This window comes from Pinus tabuliformis, chromosome X (assembly GCF_031772625.1).
Source record: "Pinus tabuliformis cultivar Carrire ecotype Pingquan chromosome X, CPIR1, whole genome shotgun sequence".
NCBI classification, from domain to species: Eukaryota; Viridiplantae; Streptophyta; class Pinopsida; order Pinales; family Pinaceae; genus Pinus; species Pinus tabuliformis.
In genome coordinates, this window is record NC_142308.1 from 48516601 (window position 1) to 48536761 (window position 20161).

The window sequence follows — 20161 nt, forward strand, 5'->3', positions numbered from 1 at the left end:
CCTTCATTCAAATCATCACATCAATCCGGCCTTGGCCTTGCTTTCCCTCACATCCCTTTGTTGGGTATTTTTTTTTTAAATGGGGAAAATACCAAAAACAAAATATTCAAACACACAGAGTCAATGCTCTGTTTTACCTCCACAGGATCTTTTTTGTGCACAGAAAGACTTAAAAAAATCACTAAGAGACAGAGTATTTAACCACCATAAAACTTTATATTCATTAAAAACTGATACAAAGATTTACCACTGTAAAATCCCTTTTATATTCACTGCTGTGAAAAACAACTTACTGCTGTAACAAAAGTTTACATAAGTTTACTGCTGTAAATAAAAATTACACAAGCTTACAAAAATTCGTTCCACCATTTTCTTTATGCACTGCTGTGCAAAACCACACATGGTTTTTCTTACTCCTCTGTTTTTCAATGCCTCACAAAACATTACAAAATATATTTGTGCACTGCTGTGCATACATCCTCTGGTTCTCCACGCTGCTGCTGCGAACACCAGATGTATTTTTCTCCCATGTGCCATGCATTATAAAAAGTCAACACTCAAAAAACAAAAAACTTATTACATACGATTTCTTATTTAATACATGCCGTATATAAGAAATATATATAAAAGACATATATGAGACGTGCCCATACCCATATTAAAAAGGGGCCACCTAAATCTAGGTAGCACCATTAAATTCAATGACTCTCTCTCACCTACGGCGGTCAACACAAAACAAACAAACACTCCACGCAATATTTAATGTGATGCAGGCCCGTGTGCAGGTTTAATCAATCTACGGCGGAGAGCACAAGAGACAATCGAACGGTGGAGAGCAATATCGGAAAGCCAACATATGCTGAACATTAACTCCCGAGATTCTTACGTTGCGTTACGTCAGGGCTGAACCACGTGTCAGCTTCAAAATTTCTCGGGTTCGATCATCGGAAAATCCCTTTTGCCGGAATGTGACCCGAGAGCTCTCCGGCGAGTTTGTTGACCGGTTTCTGGCAGCTGCGTTGAAATTACGATTTCAACACTCCCCTTTAATTTCAACAGCTGGGCATTCGGTCATACCCAGACACTTCCTCAAAAAATTCAAAGCTTTTCTGATCTAGTGGCTTTGTCAAGATGTCTGCAACCTGTTCCTGAGTCCTGCAATGTTCTAGGACAATTTCTCCATTGTTCACCAATTCTCTGATGTAGTGAAACCTTGTATCAATGTGTTTCGTTCTCTTATGAAACACTGAATTCTTTGACAATGCAATAGCTGAGCTATTGTCACAAAAGATCACTGTCGCTTTTGCCTGCTCTTTGCCTAAGCTTCTCAACATTCTTCTCATCCACACTGCTTGACATGCTGCTGCTGTAGCTGCCACATATTCAGCCTCTGCTGTAGACAATGCTACAATGGACTGCTTCTTAGAAGCCCATGAAATGGCTCCTGAACCCATATGAAAAACATAACCGGAAGTGCTCTTCCGATCATCTACACTTCCAGCCCAATCGCTATCTGTGTACCCAACCAAATCTGAATGTTCTGAGGCATGATATAGAATTCCAAACATTTTGGTACCTTTGACATACCTCAAAATTCTCTTTGCTACCTGCCAATGTGCCTCCTTTGGCCTCTCCATAAATCTGGAAATCAAACTAACAGCATACATTAAATCAGGCCTAGTTGCTATTAAATACATAAGGCTGCCAACAATGCTTTTATACAAGCTAGGATCAAAATCCTTGCTGCTGTCCTCTCTGCTGAGTTTTAATCCCATCACTGTGGGAGTGATTGCTGCCTTGCATTCTTCCATATTAAATCTGCCCAAAACTTGATTTACATATCTTGCTTGAGATATAAAAATTTCTTTTTCATTTTGATCTACTTCTATGCCTAAGAAGTATCTCAACAAACCCATGTCAGTCATTTCAAATTCATCCTTCATGACTGATTTGAAATTCTCAATAAGATAAATATCATTTCCAGTGAAAATAACATCATCTACATACAAGACAACAATTAAAATTTCACCATCCTTTTCCTTGATGTAGACTGTGGGCTCTCCTTCACATTTGTCAAATTCATTATCCAATAGATATGAATCTATCCTGTTGTACCATGCTCTTGGCGCTTGCTTCAACCCATAAAGAGCTTTCTTCAATTTGCACACTTTGTGCTCTTCACCTTTCTTCTCATATCCGAGAGGCTGTTCAACATAAACCTCTTCCTTTAACACTCCATTTAGGAATGCTGACTTCACATCCATTTGGTAGACTTTCCATTTGTTTTGTGCTGCTATGGACAACACTGTTCTCACGGTTTCCATTCTTGCAACCGGGGCGAAAGTCTCCTCATAATCTCTTCCATACTGCTGCTTGTAGCCTTTAACAACCAGCCTTGCCTTGTGCCTTTCTATCTTGCCTTCAGCATTGCTCTTGGTCTTGTAGACCCATTTCACACCAATGACTTCTTTGCCTTTTGGTAACTCAACCAAATCCCATGTTTTGTTTCTCTCTATGGCATTCATCTCCTCATCCATAGCTTCTATCCATTTCCTATCTTTAATTGCATCTTCGAAATGAATAGGATCATCAACATGACAATACAAGGCAAATAAGGAATTCATTCCTTCATCATAAATGTCACTTAGATTTCTAAACTTCTTACCTCGTTCACTTGGTGTGCAAGTGCTTGAAGATGCACTTGAATTTCCTCCTTGTGGTGTGCTTGGAGAAGCACTTTCATTGATCCTCAATGGTGTACCTTGCTGTCCTTGTGTTGGCGCTGCTGTTTGGGGATGCATTTCAGCCACCTCCTCTTCATCTTCATCATGAGACAAACAGTTCTTGACATTCACTGTTTTCTCTATGCTTCCATCCCAAGCTTCTTCCTCAATGAATTGAACATCCCTGCTTACAAAGAACTTCTTGGTAGATGGGATGTACAGCCTGTAGGCTTTGGATTCATCACTGTATCCAATGAAGATGCATTTCTCCCCTTTGCTGTCCAACTTCCTCCTTGGCTGATCTGGTATGTGTGCATAGGCCACACACCCAAAAACTCTCATGTGGGTGACTCCTTGCTTTCTCCCACTCCATGCCTCTTCTGGCACTTTGTTCAAGACTGCTTTTGTAGGACACCTGTTCAATATATAAACTGCACAATGTACAGCTTCAGCCCAATACTCATTTGGCAAATGCTTTGCCTTCAGCATGCTCCTTGCCATATCCATGATGGTCCTGTTCTTCCTTTCAGCAACTCCATTTTGCTGCGGAGTGTACCTTGCTGTGAATTGTTTATGAATTCCATTTTCTCTACAAAATCTTAGGAATTCATTGGAGATATACTCACCTCCTCTATCAGTTCTCAATACTTTTATGTGCAGCCCGCTTTGATTCTCCACTAGTGCTTTGAAATTTTGGAATTTCTCAAAGACTTCACTTTTGTTCTTGAGGAAATATATCCAAGTCTTTCTTGTAAAATCATCAATGAATGTCAAGAAATATAGGCTGCCAGCTAATGATGGAGCTTGCATTGGTCCACACAAATCTGAGTGGATAATCTCTAAGGGTGCCTTTGCCCTTATGCTCTTCCCTGATGGAAAACTTTCTCTGTGTTGTTTTCCCAAAATGCAACCTTCACAAAGGCTGTCCGGCTTCTCTATCAATGGTAATCCCTTTACCATTCCTTTTCTGCTCAATAAGTTTAGACCTCCAAAATTTAGATGCCCGAATCTCAAGTGCCATAACCAGTTCTCATCCTTTGGCACGCTTTGGAAGGCCTCTTGGGTGACTGCTGCAATTTCATTTTTGTTTTTCAAATCTGCCCTGATCCGGAGAGGGAACATCCTGTTCCTTGTCATCTTCACTTCAGCAATGCATCTTTTGCTGGGTGGTATGTCCATGATGGTGCACACATCATTTACAAAGTAAACATTGTAGCCCTTTTGGATAAGCTGTCCAACACTCAATAGGTTACATCTCATTCCGGGAACATAGTAGATATCTGCTATGGTTTTCCTTTCTCCTTGTTTTGTAAATATTTTTACTTCCCCTTTTCCCATAACAGAGACTTTACTATCAGTTCCTAGTGTGACCTCTGATTTCAAATTCTGATTTAAGGCTGAAAAAAGGGCTATATTCCCTGTCATATGGTTGCTGCAACCTGAGTCTAAAAACCATATGTCCTCACTATGTGTTTCAGCCATGTTACAAGCTAACAGGACATTGTCTTGACTGCTGTTTTCTCTTGTAACATTTGCATTTTGTCTGCTGTTCTTATCATGCTGTTTCTTTCTACAATCACTAGCATAATGTCCATACTTTTTGCAATAATAGCATTGAACATTAGATTTATCATACCTTTGTCCTTGAGCCTGATACTGATCTCTTTGTTGGCTGCTGCCTTGACCTTGGTTCTGATTTGGATTGCTGCCTCTTCCTTGTGCATTTGCTGGGCTGTTCCTTCCACCTCTGTTCTGGCTTCTGCCTCTTCCTCTTTTGTTTCCTCTGCCTTGACCTCTTCCTCTTCCAAAGGACATCTGGGTCTTGAAGGCTTGCTCAAGAGATGAGTTTTCATTCCTACTCAACCTCTGCTCATGTGTTATCAGTGATGCATGTAGCTCATCAACTGAATAGTTTGAGAGATCCTTTGTCTCTTCAATGGTGGTGACTATGGCATCAAACCTTGAGGGTAAGACCCTCAATATTTTCTCCACAATCCTTCTGTCTTTAATGGTTTCTCCATGAGTTCTCATTTGTGTGATTACACCAATCACATGAGTGAAGAATGAGTCAATGTTATCTGACTCCTTCATGTTCAAGTTCTCAAAATCCTTTCTCAGCAATTGTAGTTTTGTTGTCTTCACTCTCTCCCTGCCTTGATAGGTTGTCTTGAGGGTTTGCCATGCTTCATTTGATGTTTTAGCTGCTGCTATCCTTGGAAATATACTCTGGTCTACTGCTAGATGCAACAATAAAATGGCCTTTGCATCCTTCTTCCTATTGCTCTTCAGGAGATCTCTCTCTCCCTGAGTTAGTGCATTGAACTCATTTTCATCTGCTACTTCTTCAAACCCAGATTCAACTATTTCCCATAAATCTTGAGAGGCAAACAAAGCTCTCATGGTTATTGACCAGTAGTCATAGTTTTTCCCATTAAACTGTGGGAGCTGGGTGTTAAACATACTCATACCAGTGCTTGTGCTGACCATTCCTTGACTGTGTATTTAAAAAAAACTGACTGCTTCTTCAACAACACAAAAAAAACTTTTGTAATACCTGAATCCTTTGCTATCTGAGTCTTCTGTCTGCCTGAGAAGTTTTGCTGCAGCAACAACCTTCTCCCTTCAGCTTCTTTAACTTCTTTAAAGAACCTGAGCCTGCTCTGATACCACTGTTGGTATTTTTTTTTTAAATGGGGAAAATACCAAAAACCAAATATTCAAACACACAGAGGCAATGCTCTGTTTTACCTCCACAGGATCTTTTTTGTGCACAGAAAGACTTAAAAAAATTTCACTGAGAGACAGAGTATTTAACCACCATAAAACTTTCTATTCATTAAAAACTGATACAAAGATTTACCACTGTAAATCCCTTTTATATTCACTGCTGTGAAAAACAACTTACTGCTGTAACAAAAGTTTACATAAGTTTACTGCTGTAAATAAAAATTACACAAGCTTACAAAAATTCGTTCCACCATTTTCTTTATGCACTGCTGTGCAAAACCACACATGGTTTTTCTTACTCCTCTGTTTTTCAATGCCTCACAAAACATTACAAAATATATTTGTGCACTGCTGTGCATACATCCTCTGGTTCTCCACGCTGCTGCTGCGAACACCAGATGTATTTTTCTCCCATGTGCCATGCATTATAAAAAGTCAACACTCAAAAAGCAAAAAACTTATTACATACGATTTCTTATTTAATACATGCCGTATATAAGAAATATATATAAAAGACATATATGAGACGTGCCCATACGCATATTAAAAAGGGGCCACCTAAATCTAGGTAGCACCATTAAATTCAATGACTCTCTCTCACCTACGGCGGTCAACACAAAACAAACAAACACTCCACGCAATATTTAATGTGATGCAGGCCCGTGTGCAGGTTTAATCAATCTACGGCGGAGAGCACAGGAGACAATCGAACGGTGGAGAGCAATATCGGAAAACCAACATATGCTGAACATTAACTCCCGAGATTCTTACGTTGTGTTACGTCAGGGCTGAACCACGTGTCAGCTTCAAAATTTCTCGGGTTCGATCATCGGAAAATCCCTTTTGCCGGAATGTGACCCGAGAGCTCTCCGGCGAGTTTGTTGACCGGTTTCTGTCAGCTGCGTTGAAATTAGATTTCAACACCTTTGAATTACTTTTTTTATAAACATGGCAAGCATCAACAAGAATGTTCCTTCGAGTTATTGCAATGGCGCCTATCTAGAACATGATTGCATGAGTGGGTAGACTTGTTTTTTGCATGTTTCAAACTCTCTTTTTTTGGGTCGTAAAAGCAATCTCGGGACAAGGATCAAACCATCAAAAAGAGTTCAAAGTTTTAAGTGTGCAATGGAAAAAGGGTTATTTATTTTACAGGTTTTCAAATATTCGTAGCTCATTTGTCCAATGGATGAACAATCACATTCATGACAAACTGATACCAAACGAGTTCCATCAAATCAATTTTAGTCATGGTTTTTTTTTGAGAACGCATCTGTGTTGCTAACTCTCTTTGTGACGATGCCATGTAATTGGATCTCAATAAGCTGGTTATAAAAGAATTCGTTACCAGACGAATCATCTTTGGAAGAGAATATAAGTTTGTAGAAATGTAATGTAATGGGCCACCATGGCCTTTACTTTTTTTTGTTTTTTAGTTCAATTTTGTTGATAACTTTGACATAATCCCTTTTTTTATAATCGATTGTTGTTTTTTGGTTGAAAGTGCAACGCACTTAAGAAATGTATTTTATTTTAAATTAAAATATTGAGTACATTTTTCCATTTTGTTTTGAACATTTTTTAAAATAAATATTTAGAATAATTGATATCATTGTTCTAAGTGTAACGCACTTAAGAAATATATTTTATTTTAAATTAAAATATTGAGTACATTTTTCCATTTTGTTTTGAACATTTTTTAAAATAAATATTTAGAATAATTAATATCATTGTTCTAAGTGCAACGCACTTAATAAATGTATTTTATTTTAAATTAAAATATTGAGTACATTTTTTCCATTTTGTTTTGAACATTTTTTAAAATAAATATTTAGAATAATTGATATCAATATTATGTGCTCTTTTTATAATAATATTTAAGGAGAAAGGTTATTATTTATTTATGATAAAAATGGTTAAATTGAGTAAAGATATATAACTTTCCCTAATGAATTGACATCAAATTTAGTTGCTATTGAAAATCTAACATTAAGAGGGCATTATCTAAAAATGGAGCATCTTTCTTGGATTTCCCAAAACTTAAAAATAATATCCAAGCCATTCACATAACATATTTATTTGTCTTTGTGCATCGTAATCCATAATATATTTTTACAAGAAAAAATATTTGAAACATGGAATTATAGATATATGACAACATCTTGCAAGGCACATTATTTATTACTTGACTAATTCAATTTCTACCAATTCCACATTTTGGGCACCCAGATTTTGTTTCATATTGTCCATAACGAGTAAAAAATCTAAACTCCCCAAATGAATCGACAGCAAATTTAGTTGCTATTGAAAATCTAACATTACCAGGGTATTATCTAAAAATGAAGCATCTTTCCTTGATTTCCCGAAACTTAAAAACCATATCCAAGCAATTCACATAACATCTTTATTTATATTTTGTGCATGGTAATCCATAAGTTGTGCTATGTATTTTCACGTGAAAAATCATTTGAAACATGTAATTATAGATAGATGACAACATCTTGCAAGGCATTATTTATTACTTGACCAATTCAATTTCTACTAATTCCACATTCTGAGCCTGCATACTTAGAACTAGACAATTACAAAGACATCCTTAAAACAATACCTAAAATGGTAACAAAGGAGGAAAATGCAGCCCTAACTAAGCCAGTGGAGAAAGAGGAACTACAAAGAGCCATTTAGAGCATGCATCCAAGCAAAGCACCGAGACTTGATGGATTTTACATAACCTTCTAGTGCACCTACTGGGAGTTCATCGAAAAATATTAACTCAAGGTGATTCAATGGAGCCAAATCAAGTGTAAAATTGGAGTTAATACCAATTCCACCCTTCTTGCCATGATACCTAAAGAATCTAGGCCTTCTTCTCTCAATTGTTTTTGCCCCATCTCTTTATGTAATTCCTCATAAAACGTCATAACCAAGATCCTTGCAAATCATCTAAATATTATCCTCCCCAAGTTGATTTCTTAAAACCAAGGTGGGTTCATAAAAAGTAAGTAGATAGTGGATAATATTCTCTTAGTGTAGGAAGCCATCCAGTCTAGTCTTTCCCAATATGAGCAAGGTTTAATCCTCATGCTTGATATGACCAATGCCTTTGATATGGTTAGAAACTCTTTCCTCTTTGCTTTCATGAAGAAATTTAATTTTGTCAGGGAAATTATTGACTTCATCAAGGCCTGCTCCATAAGAAATGGATAGCTCCCCTGGTAAATGGAACGTCAAGGGAATTTTTTCAGAGCTCTGGGGGGATTAGAAAAGGAAGTCTAATCTCCCCATTCCTCTACATCATTATGGCATAATCTCTTAGTAGGAAGCTAGAGCATGAGGGGAAAAGAGAACTTATCACAAGAGTTTAGTACAACAGACGAAAAAAGAGCATGAACCACTCTTGACTCACTAATGATACCGTGCTTATAGAAGGAGCATCCCCCATAGTGGCGAGAAGATTTATGTCCACCATGAACCAATTCTTGGAGGCATCAGGAGGAATTCCCAATAATCTTAAGAGTTGCATAACTGGATGGAATACCTCCCCTTGAACTCTTCAACACATCTCTCAGATATTTGGAGTGCCCTGCAAAATGGAGTGGACTCACTTCAAATACCTAGGTATGCTTATCTCAAAGAAAACGCTGACAAAAATAAAACGACAAGAATGGGGTATGTATTGGCTCAATCTAGTGGGTTGATTCATTCTATTCAATTTTGTTCTATTAGCTCTCCTCATGTACCAATTTGCAATCTTGCAAGCCCCAGCTGGCATCCAAAAGAAAATAGAGATCACCATTAGGAAATTCCGATGGTAGGGAGGCAAGACAAAAATAAAAAAATTCAGTATTCTTAGCTGGAAAAAAGTGATAGCGCCATATGAAAGGAGGAATAGCCATCAAACATCCTAGACTGATGAATTTATCTATGGGGGCGCAAATAACTTGGAGACTAATAACAAAAGGACCATCATGGTGGAAAAAGTCTTAGAAAAGAAATACATGATTTCCAATCAATAACAACTCCTACAAGCCCAAATCCCTTCCATACCCTGTTCTCAAATCAAGAAATTATGAAAAAAACCCTTCCCCTCATTCGAGCCCACACTTCCAAAATTTTAAGGGGAGGACAAGATATCAATCTTTGGGATGAAAGCATCATGGCAAGCCCAAGCTCTCCACCCCTGAAATCCAACATCTCAAGAACTGGCTTGTAGGAAAGGGCATTATTGAATTAGATCAACTCTCATATTAGCTCCAAAATGACAGCTCTTGGAAAGGCTGGAAACCTTTCACCATTCCAATAGATTTTCAACATCAATGGCGACTCCTCCTTCAACACCTAAAAGGTACAATGCTACCTATTTTAACCACTAGGATAGTTTTAAATGGAACTTAACAGGAGGGATATGAACGGTTAAGAGTGCCTGCAAATATCTCCAACAAGACAAATAGGCACAACCCCCATGGCCATATCAAAAACTGGTCTAAATCTAAAATTCTTCCCAAAATAAATCTCTTAATTTGGACCCTCCTTAGAGGAAAGATCTTAACTACCAATGACCTCAAAAAACGCAACATTTAGGGGCCATCCATCTGTCCACTATGTCTGAATGCAAAGGAGACCACCCAACACGTGTTTCTTTCATGTTCATTCTCCCAAAGTTTTTGGAAAGTCGTGTATCATCCTCTACCTATTCAAGTAGATTTTAAGAGGAATATAGTTGATTATTTCACCCAATGGAATTTGAGCTACCCCTACTCCCTAAAAAATAACCAGATAAAGCACTTTTGGATCAATATTCCTACAAACTTATGCTGGAAGATCTATTTAGATCAAAACAAATATATATTCCAAAAGAAAAAGGCCCTGTAAAGGAGGATTACAGCCAAAGCATAAGGCCTCCTAACAAAAACAATCCTCTGCAAAGGTAACAATAGGTTTGACCAACAATGACTGCAAGTGGAAGAAGCACTATGGTTTAATTTTATTATGGATAAAACTCCTCACATCACTCTGAACACATAGAAAAGTCTACCCACTCTAACCAACTGGAATATCAGACTAAAGGATAGGGAGTTCACATATTTCTTAAAGGAACAAAGGCAGCCCTCGCTCTTAGGCCTCCAAACACAATCCAAGAAGAGCAAGAGTAGAGGGAGTCATATTTGATCCTAAAGGGAAATAAGTTTCTTCCTATGAATGTGGACTAGATAGTGATTTGAATAATAAAGCTAAAGCATACAGGCTCCTCTTGGGTGCCAAAATTATCCGCGATCTCGGCCTCAAGTCCTCCATTGTGATAGCTGAATCAACATTACTCATTGAGCAAATGATCAAGGGGACCGGAGCCCAAAATGTTGACCTTAGTCAAATCGTGATCTGAATGCAGCATCACTTGAATTATCTCAAGAAGGCCTCCTTCCGCGTCCTCGGGGATAACAATGCCCAAGCCTATCTACAAGAAAACTGTGCCTATCAGTGCCCTTAGGGCTAGGTCAAAGTCAATGCAAAGGTCATTGTCCTGCATATCCCTTGATACGATCTCTATCACGCACAATCATGACAACTAGAATACTTCTTTCAGAAACCATACCAATTGGCAGCCAATCATGACAACCAGGACATGTTCATACCCTCTCAAGCAAGCTAAAGTAGGGACGTAGAGCCTACGTAAAGGTCTTAATTGAGCCTTCCAATTGAGAGGGAGAGTGAAGGGATTATTAAAGTTCCGCCCCTAAAATCTACTTGATAGTGTGAAGCACTTCCTAAAAGACAACTCAACTGAAAAATGAACTAAGCAACCCACTCTAGCAATTGCCAAGGAGGCTCTACCAAAGACTAGACTTGACTCTTCCCATATCAAGTGTAGAAAATGAAGCCAGTGAGACAACCACAAATAAAGGAGAGTGAGGAAAATGAACTGGGAAAACAAGTGATGTAACTTTCCCCCTCAAAACCAACGTGTTGCTCCAAAAGAGGATGGAGCAACTCGAGTCCATAAATGGAAAAAATATCCCTAAAAATGCCCAGGTATATCAAACTACCTAGCCCCATCATGTCCTAGAATGTTTGTATGGTTTTCTTAACAATGACAATGAGGGAGTATCATGCATCCTTCTTAGTGTTTATAATTATAAGGAAGTTTCTGACTTATATTTTTTTTAACATGAAATTTAAATAATTTGACAATTTGGTCAATATATAATTTACCACAAGAACATAAAATCGTTTATTATTAACAATTCTAAATAATGTATAAATAATTTATATAACTTTAATGTTGTTTTGGACTGAAATATTTAAAATAATGATTTTAATTTATAAATTTAATTATAATCAATTTTATTACTTTGATGTTTGAAATGTTTAAAAAAAATAAATTATTATTAGAACTTTATTTACATTGTAAAATAATGATTTTAATTTATAAATTTAATTATAATCAATTTTATTAAATTGACTTTTGAAAGGTTTAAAAATAATAAATTATTATTAGAATTTTATTTGCATTTAAAAGGTGGGCTAAGCCTAATGCAAAAGTAATATTTTAATTCGTAGTAATTTAAAGTTTTTGTGTTTTGGTTTTTTTAATGGCGTAATTTATAGATGAAATGACCTTTCCAGAGCATTTTTTATGGTTAATTTTAACCAAAATTCAACATATATTTTTCAAATTTTGAGTTTAAGTTGTTTAATTTGTAGAATTTAAGGGGCCCTGGTGAATCTATTGATGCATCCAAAAATGTATTTTAAGTGATACAAAAACACAATCTTGCTTGAAATTGTAAACTAGATTACCATGAAACAATAAACTTTCTTCTATACATTATATTAAACCCTTTTATATATGTATTTTTTTAGCTAATTTTGATTGACATTTGGTAGAGATTTATTGGAATTACAATTTTGAGTTATGAAATCTATATAATTTGAGTGTTCTAGAAACTCTTTTAAAGTTTCTATTTATATATGATCTTTTTAAATATAAGCAATAAGAAAGTAAGTCTCATCACTAACTCAGAAGTCTAGAATTTTGGTGTTTGGAATCGATTTGCAAGTAATCCCACCATTGTTCATAGCTAGCTTTTTAACGATTAGTCTTTTTGTCCCTTTTTTTTTGTTAATTGTGTGTTTTTTATAATTTTTTATCTATAAATAATATATTGTTTTATAGTGATTTCTGATAATACATTTTAAATATTTATTTTCTGTTTTTTAAAAGTTCAAATTAATTTTTGATTAAGTAGTTAGTTTTTTGACTTATTTGTTCAATATTGACTTTTTGTTTGCAAGAAATTTTCCAATCATTATAAATTACAGAAATTTGAATTCAAAAATATTAAATCAATTTATATATTCAAAAATACATTTTAAATAATAAAAAAAATCACAATTTCTTCACATTAAAAAAAATTAATATATATTTTTTTTAATTTTAATAATAAAAAATTAATATAATATTAATATTAATTAATTCATAAAAGTATTATCTTTTATATGCAAATGGTACATAATATAATCACTTTTATTATATGCAAATGGTACAGAATATAATCACTTTTATCTTAAAAACAAAGAAAATACATTTAAAAAAAAAAACATATTATTAATAAAAAAGATAATTTTAAATTAAAAAAATTAGAGTAAATGCATATAAAAATAAATATCCAAATGGTACACAATATAATCACTATTATCTTAAAAACAAAGAAAATGCATATAAAAATAAAAGAATATATTATTAATAAAAAAATAATTTAAACTAAATAAAAAACAGAGAAAATGCACATAAAAATAAAATAATATATTATTAATAAAAAAATAATTTTAAATTAAGAAAAAAACAGAGGACAACGCCTTCTCTTAAAGAATGAGAACGAATAGCAAACTTGGGTTTAGATTTTTTTATAATCGCCACACACGGTACTCCCAATATGAGGCTTAAAATATTAAAACTAGATAAAATAGAGAAAGTATATATGTCTCTTGATAAAATAACCTAATTTTTAGAACATATGCTAAATAAAAATTAATAAAAAAATCACAAACAAACTAGGAGCATTATATTTAACGCATAAATACCATATAAAATATAACAAAAACCAGTTATCACGAGCCACTTAACTCAACCAGTCATCCAATACGGGAAGAAAGTTCGGCTGCTTCGGAGATGCAGACAGCGCCATCTTCCTCTCATCAAAACTGCTCGAGAGTGTTATATATGTTTGATATCCAATAGCACGCTGCAAGTCAAACATAGTATAATCCCGAACCTACAAACCCAGAGGCAGCTACGCCTTGAAGTAATGCATCCTCTTTATACACCGGTTTTGTTGAAGGAAACTGCAGACATTGACATGCTGCTTTGAAAGACATGTACCTCTGCGACGACGTTTTTCGTCGCAGGAAAGACATGTACCTTTGCGACGACGTTTTTCATCGCAGATCGTCGCAGGAAAGACGTGTATCTCAGCGACGATGTCAATAGGGATTTCTACGATGATCGAGGAAAGCCAATAACAAGGTTGTGGTTGCGTGAGGAAGCCAAGAACAAGGCTGTAAGCTGTTAGAGAAGTTGCGTGGGGAAGCCAATAACAAGGTTGAAGTTGACAACGGGAGGTTCTCTGGAGGTTGAGAAGGAAGCCATGGAGATCTGTGCGTGTGCTGCGAGATCAAACAACATTGAAGAACAGTGATTCGTCTCTGTCACAGATCTGGGGTAAATTTAACATTTTTTACCTGTCGATTTTTTTTTCTTCTAAATCACCAAGATGAATAACAATATATTTGAAGCATGTATGAACGAGCATAACAAGCTCGATGGTTCCAATTATGCAAATTGGAAGTTCAAGATGCAGACTCTGCTAGAAGCGCAGAGTGCTTGGACGATTGTGAATGGGGATGAGCCGAGGCCCACGACTGGATCAACATCGATCCCAGATTGGGAGAAACGAGAAAGCAGAGCAAGGACAATGTTAAAGATGTCAGTGAAAGACTGTATTATACCGCACATCAGAGAAGGTAAGTCAGCTAACGAGATCTGGGGAATTCTGAAGGAATTGTACGAGATCAGAAATTCAAATCGTCTTTTGTTCCTCAAGAGTAAGATTCTGTCCATGAAGATGGAGGAGAATGAAACGATTGCTTCATTCGTAGCAAGGATCAAGGATCTCAAAACCAAATTATCAGATATTGGTCATATAATGGACGATACAAATCTTGTGACCATTACAATGAATGGTGTCACTGATGACTATCAGATGTTCATCACTGGGATCAATGCCAGAGAAAAGATCTTGCATTTTGAAGAGCTGACAGGTATATTGATGCAGGAAGAAGAGAGGAGATTGACTCTGAAGCCCCAGAGTGCCGATCTTGCATTGGTGGCAAGGAAGAACTTCTACAAAGGGAAAGGAGGTCCACAACAGCAAAACGGAGCAAGTTCACATAAACGACCAAATCTGACTCAAGGTATGCATCCCAATAAAACTACTCTGAAACTAAATGTTTTTATTGTGGAAAATTGGGTCACATTGCCAGGGAATGTAGGAAAAAGAAGTATCATGAAGAACAACAGAAGCCAAAGAGACATGCAGGTCATCTCGCGAATGGTGATCAGGTGCAGAATTTGAGGTTGTTCATGGCAGATCGTGATGAAAATGTTGATGCAGACATTTGGTATGTAGATTCAGGAGTGTCAACACACATGACAGGGAATAAGCATTCGCTGGAGGATTTTAAAGAGATCAATGAAGGTGCACAGATTTACCTAGGAGATGACAGAAGTCATCAAATCAAAGGATGTGGGAAAGTTTCTGTTATTCTACCTAATGGTAATATTAAACAAATTTATAATGTGATGTATGTGCCTGGCATAACAAAGAACTTGATTTCTATATCAATGATTACAGATCAAGATTTGAAAGTTGAATTTTTAAAATCTAACTGTTACATTAAGGATCTGCTAGATAGCATGAAGATAATTGCTACAGAAATCCGAATAGGAAGACTGTACAAGTTGGATGTGAGACCTGCACCGGTTCGAGCATTGACAACAGCGAGCCTGACTACAGAAGAGCTTTGGCACCAGAGATTCGGCCACATCAATTATAATGATTTGTTGTTACTACAGAGGAAAGAAATGGTAAGAGATCTTCCTATGCTAAAGCAAGTACATAATGATTGCGATGCATGTACTTTAGGAAAAATGCATAGAGAAGAATTCCCTGTTAGAGTAGAAAATAAACAGAGGGATATACTGGAGTTAGATCACACAGACCTTTGTGGTCCCATCAGACAAAATCATTAGGAGGAGCAATGTATTTCCTACTGTTTATTGATGACTGTACGAAGTTTTCTTGGGTGTATTTCTTAAGTAAGAAGAGTCATACATTCGAATATTTTAAGCAGTTTGAAAATATGATTGAAAGACAAACAGGGAAACATATAAAAATTATCCGCTCTAATCAAGGGGGAGAATACAGGAAAGATGAGCTAATCAGATATTGTAAAGATCATGGAATTCTGCAGCAGTTCACAGTACCCCATACTCCACAGCAGAATGGAGTAACAGAAAGGAAGAATAGAACTCTGGTGGAATGTGCGAGAAGTATGCTTAAAGGTAAGAATCTTTCAAATGGTTTTTGGGCTGAAGCAGTGAGTACTGCAGTTTATTTAAAAAATAGGAGTCCTACAAGAAGTCTTGAGTTTAAAACTCCTTTTGAAGCATTATATGGATATAAGCTTGCAGTAAAACACTTAAGCATATTTGGATGTAAAGCATTTGCCCACATACCAAAGGAAGATAGAAAGAAATTAGACTCAAAAGCCATCAAATGCACTTTTATAGGGTATTGTTCGTCATATAAAGCATACAAATTATTTAATCCCTCTACTCACAAGATCTTTGTTAGTAAAGATGTTAAATTCCATGAGCAGGATAGTGAAGAAATTGATGAGCACTATGATGGATGGGACATTCCATATTTTGAAGAAGAAGATGCAGAGAACAATCAGGATAAGCAGAAAAAAAAGGTAGAGGATGAACAACAACAACAACAGTAGTAACAACAAAAACAACAGCAACAGCAGCAGCAACAAGAAGAAATAAGGTTTGAAACCACCACCCCACCACTTAGGAGATCAGGTAGGAAAGCTCAAATGCCTGCAAGATATAGGGAAAATGCATTTATAACTAGTATGATGAATGTGGTTGAACCATCTAGTTATAAAGAAGCAAATGAAAGTAATGAATGGAAAATAGCCATGGAACAGAAATATGATTCAATAATCAGAAACAACACTTGGGAATTGGTAGAACTCCCTAGAGGAAAACAGGTCATAGGTTGCAAATGGTTATATAAACCGAAAATTAATGCAAATGGAACTATAGAAAAACTGAAAGCTAGGTTGGTTGCAAAGGGGTATACACAAAAAGAAGGGATAGATTATGAAGAAACCTTCGCCCCTGTAGCTAAATTGAACACTATCAGAATATTAATTCCTTTAGCTACTAAGAATCATTGGATAATGTACCAACTAGATGTAAAGTCTGCATTTCTGAATGGAGAACTGAAAGAAGAGGTTTATTTAGAGCAACCAGAAGGGTTTGTCTAGAAGGGAAAAGAACATTTAGTCTGTAGGTTGAAGAAAACACTCTATGGACTAAAACAACCTCCCAGGTCGTGGTATGAGAAAATTGATTCATTTTTTCTACAAGCTAGCTACAATAGAAGTAAGAATGACCCTAATCTTTACACCGTGAAAGATGAACAAGGGTGCGTAGTGCTGATTTCATTATATGTAGATGATTTGATAATTACAGGTGATGCTATAATTGATGCAATCAAGCAGCGGATGTCACAGATGTTTGAGATGAAGCATCTCGGTGAACTTAGATACTGTTTAGGTCTTGAGATCTGGAGAGATTCAGGTCAAACATTTCCGTCTCAAGGAAAGTATGTCAAAGGCCTGTTAGAAAAGTTTAGAATGGATCAGTGTAAGTTTGCACCGATACCATTGTAGCAGAACATCAAATTGCAGTGTGAGGATGGCTCAAAAGCGACAGATGCAACACTTTACAGACAGTTGGTTGGGAGTTTGATCTACCTAACCACCACTAGACCTGATTTGGCTTATGCAGTCAGCATGTTAAGCCAATTTATGTCTAAGCCACTCGAAAGCCATTGGAATGTAGCGAAGAGTGTTTTGAGGTATCTACAAGGTACTGTAGATTATGGAATTATTTACACTGACTCTTCTGATGTTAGATTGGCAGGATTTGTAGATTCAGATTGGGCAAGAAATGTAGATGATTGTAGATCTATAACAGGTTATGCATTCAGTCTTGGATCCGGGGTGATCACATGGAGCAGCAAGAAGCAGAACACAGTCTCCTTGTCCTCAGCAGAAGCAGAGTATCAAGCCATGTGTGCAGCAACGTGTGAGGCGGTTTGGTTGCAGAGACTTCTCCAGGATGTTGGGGAAGAATAGATAGTCGCAACAACAATCAGATGCGACAATCAAAGTTCAATCAAGCTGGCCAACAATCCGATGTTTCACAAAAACACTAAACATATTGATACTCAATTTCATTTTGTAAGGGAGAAAGTGCAATCTAAAGAAATTCATCTAGAATATTGTAATACATGTGATAATGTTGCGGACATTTTCACTAAGCCTCTTAGAAAAGTTAAGTTTCAAATGTTTAGGGAGATTTTAGGCATATATGTGAACCCATTCTCCATTAAGGGGGAGCGTTGAAGATAATGGAGAATATCCTAGAATAGGTAGAGTTGGTTCACGTAGCCTCAGGATAGGAATTAGTTTCTAATTCTTAGGATGTTGTTCTAACTTCCCTAAAACCATGTATTCTATTTAATGTGTAATGTTGATGAACAATGTAGAGCGTTCTGCAAAGCCAGACTCTCCTGGTTCAGACTCTCTTTTGTAGAGCTGACCAGTGGGTTTTATTTTAATACAAACATTGCCATTTTTATCATGCATAGTGAAAGGGCCACCATAGGGCATTTAGTGCCCCTATGGTAGGCTCGTTAGTTGTTGCCCGGTTGGATGGCTATCGTACGTCAATGAAGGGCCCATGGAAACATCAGATCGTGGGCATCTCACATTAACTTCATCACTGATAAATAATATATTAAATGTCATTTTTGACTTTATTATTAAAACATAAGCCGTACAAACACCGCTGGAATTTAAAATTCTCTTTGCCCATTAAATGAGAATTTCATGACGTTTTTATATTTTACATCTCTTTCACTTTATGTTTTACGCCAATAAACTACCTTTCATGTTAATAAACTAAACTAGTAGCATTGGATCTTCCCGCATTTAACTCTTCTATGTAATAATCAAGAAATAATTCTATGTTTGTTCATAAAGTTTTAAGGTAGAATCATGTAGTTTTCACATAGATGTTAGTGAGCAGTGTACAACATGTGCGCGTGAGCATGGTCACCCAAGCCTCCAATGTGAGTATAATACTAATCATCTTACACTGTATGATGTTGAAAATATAATGAAATTATGACAATTTAGTAACAGCTACCAGCATTTATTCATGCTTAACACAACATTCTTTAAACCAAATTACCAAAGTTGTGCTTATAATTGCAAACTTCCAGACTTCACATAGATATATCAATCTTTAACAAAAACAAATGGTTGAAATATCAACCAGTGATCCTTAATCTGGACAATCTTTCAGTAGCAGGACACTTGAAAACAAATAGGACAGTCTGGACTTTTAGTTGACCATTCAACTATAAATTTTCACCATTAAAGCAAAAGGATTGAACAATTACAAATAGTTATCGTAAATTTATCTTTGGGTTGACAATTTGATTATCCCAGACATTGCTAGAACATTAATTTAGGTTTTTTTTTCAATTCATAAACAACATACACAACTCCTTCTCATGCGTGTACAAACCAGATTGAAGTGATTTTCCTCATAAACTCCAAAACAAGGAAGGGGAAATTCTAATCAAGAACCTTTTTCATTCTTCTAAAAAGGTTTAGAATCATTTTTCATTCTTCTAAAAAGGCTCAGAAAATTCTAATCACGCACATTTTTCATTCTTCTGTAACATTTTATGTAGCTTTACCATTAGCAACACATCTGCAACAATGTATAGAGGACAACATGTTCAAACATTTGTCAACCCAGAAACATTATTTTTAACATATTCTGGTCTATACATATATTATATATGGAAGTTTTCAATCTTCCCTCACTAGCAGACTTGAATTCTAGTTTTATTGCAATTTCCAGTATGCATTTGAAAAAAACAATCCAACAACTAAATCATGATTTTTAAAAAAAATAAATTTATTATTATTATTATTATTATTATTATTATATATATTTTATTTTATTTTTTTATTTTATTTTATTTTATTTTTATTTTTATTTTTTTTACGTGAAGTTTGAATTAAGAAATCTATATTATTTCTTGTTTTTTTTTTTATAGGAATTCTTGTATGCATTTGAAAAAAAAATCCAAAAGCCAAACCATGATTTCTTAAAATTATCACCATGAAATTTGTCACCTGTCAATAGCATGTAATTTCAAAGTATACGGAAATTGCCAAACATGATGGTTCGTAGTGATTTTTTAAATATATTTTTAAATACATAAATAGATTTAATGTCTAGTGATATTTGAAATAGATATAAATTGGTTATATTT